The sequence below is a fragment of the Sycon ciliatum genome, chromosome 5, assembly GCF_964019385.1.
Source record: "Sycon ciliatum chromosome 5, ocSycCili1.1, whole genome shotgun sequence".
NCBI classification, from domain to species: domain Eukaryota; kingdom Metazoa; phylum Porifera; class Calcarea; order Leucosolenida; family Sycettidae; genus Sycon; species Sycon ciliatum.
Window position 1 is genome coordinate 24,466,836 of NC_088647.1, and position 2,260 is coordinate 24,469,095.

At 46.5% G+C, this 2,260-nt stretch overlaps 1 protein-coding gene across 3 annotated transcripts in view; it reads left to right on the forward strand.

The window, feature by feature from the left end:
- Positions 1-217, forward strand: part of LOC135818121 (rho GTPase-activating protein 24-like) — a 32,105-nt gene extending 31,888 nt beyond the window's left edge. For all 3 annotated transcript variants that reach the window (XM_065331450.1, XM_065331449.1, XM_065331448.1), the window contains exon 15: positions 1-217. This exon is cut by the window's left edge and continues 1,331 nt beyond it. The gene's annotated coding sequence lies outside the window, so the exon portion shown is untranslated.
- The last annotated feature ends 2,043 nt before the right edge of the window (positions 218-2,260 follow it).

Consider the following 2,260-nt stretch of genomic DNA (forward strand, 5'->3'; position numbering starts at 1 on the left):
CAGACTATTGGCACTTTTCAGCTTTCCTTTTATTTTGGTTCCGGGTTTTTTTTCCTTTCTATTCTTCGCTTTTGCTACGCAACGTGCGAGTTGCTTTTCTTAAGGAGCGCCTCAGAATCGAGCCTTTTTTCTGAGAATATATTTCTGTTGGCTTTATCTACGCTTCACCTGAGCTGGTCACATATTGTAGTTTTATAATAATCTTCTTACTTGACAACACGACTTTACATGCCGAGGACGGGGGGGGGGGGGGGGGGAGGAGGGACGGTGGATACTGTATAAGCAGAAAATTTCGTCGGTCAACATTTTCGTCCAACTCCAAAGAAAGGGAGTTCGTCCGGTTGTAAATTTCGTCCATGGATCATTAGTGTGTTGAAAAGCTGGACAAATTAATTTAATATTAGTCCAGCGTTTAATTTAGTCCAACAGCTCGTTGGACGAAAAAGACGAAATTAAATTCCAGACGAATATTTCTGCTTGTACAGTAGAGTAGACTAAGTGTAGCTGTGTTGTGGGGATGAGTAGCTCAGACATTAATTGTAGCTCTGTCAATTATTTGGCACTGTTTTGTAACTGAATATCAACAGTGCAGGTGCTGTATACAGCAGACTAGCAATGTACGACTCCCTGCCATGGACCGGTGCATGTGAACTCGAAACAAAGGCACGGCAGCCATCACTATCACCAAGAGTACATAACCCTGGGGGTTATGTACTCTTGCTATCACTAATCCATCAGGCTGTAAAACACCTCAATGTATGTGCAGTCAATACTCTAATACCTCAGGGGAGGGAGAAAAAACAATATTGGCACTGAAAGAAGAGGATGGCGAGACAGATCAAGCAAGAATGCTGCTTTGCTCTCAGGTGGGGCAGGCCAATGGCATTTGTAACTTCTGTTGTTATAGTGCTACCAGCACAAACAGTCCAAGACCGTGGTTGTACCAAGACGGCAAGAGTGCTTATATCTGTAGATGTCCATGACTGTACTTTTGTGGTTGCACAGTGCAAATATGGCTTCAACACAAGAGTAAATAACCAGGGGGGGGGGGGGGTACATACTATTGCTTGTACCGGTATGCCCACAGATTGGGTGTTTGGAGTAGAATGTCATGCCCATTAGTCTAGATGTAGATGTAGTAAATACTAGTACCCTTTGGCAATTCACCGGCACTGACAGCTAATTGCTTCCAGCCACCCATTCGATCCGTTAACATGGCGAGAGAGAGAGAGAGTAAAACATAATGTTGACGTCAACAACCCCTGGAAACATTGGTGGTATAGGTTGGTTGGCTTTCTTTCTGCTGAAACGGATTTTGAGTGCAGCTACCTACAGAGAGCATAGTAAAAATAATATCATGTTGACTTCAACAACCCCTGGTAAAATGAGTAAAGGTTGGTTGGCTTTCTTCCACTAGTGTAAATGGATATCGGATATGGAGTGCAGCTATCTAGTATTTACACTCTGTATGTGTAGCAAGTGACCTGTGTGGAGTAGCGGGGCTCCATCTGTCTGTTATGGTACCCGGTTAGTGCGTCGGCCAATCTACTGTGACTGTGTCAGTCAGTTATGCCCAGGGAGTCGTAAAATACTAATTTTACGACTCCCTGGTTATGCCCAAAGAGCCCTCGCATAGGGTATGTGTAGGGCTCCCTGGTGATGCCAAGTTGTATTTCAGGGCAAAACACCACTCCGGCTCCGCCTATGCACAGGATAGCCACGCAGTATACAACACTTGTTACAGTATTTGCAGCTGCATTACAATACGGACCACAGTTGTAGCCGTGAATGTCGTGGGTGCACATACTTGAAGAAGTATAATGCAGGATCAGGTCCTGGCAGCTACACCAGAGGCATGACGGCCGTTAAAGCCCCACCACAGCAGTGGGAAACCAACAGACTCCACTCGGGATGGCACCCAGGCGCTCTCGCTACAAGGAGCCACTGAACAGCAGAGGTTTGACGATTCAGGACAGATGCATAGAACGCAACACACATGGAGAGCGAGCGTGCACTTTCAGGAAGGAGCATGAGAGTGACGGCTGAACACATAGGTCGCGGCAGCACGGCGACTGGCCGAAGCAAAGAAGTTGCTGCATGTGAAACAGAGACAGCGCTGGTAGCACTTCAACTTTCTTCTCCATGAACAAAGGTCATGGCATAGGATTGCCGCTTTGAGTGCGAGCTGAGACGACAGCCCGGGAAACACACTACTTGTAGCAAGCCGTAATGAAGTACACGAAAGTTCCGCACACTCAGA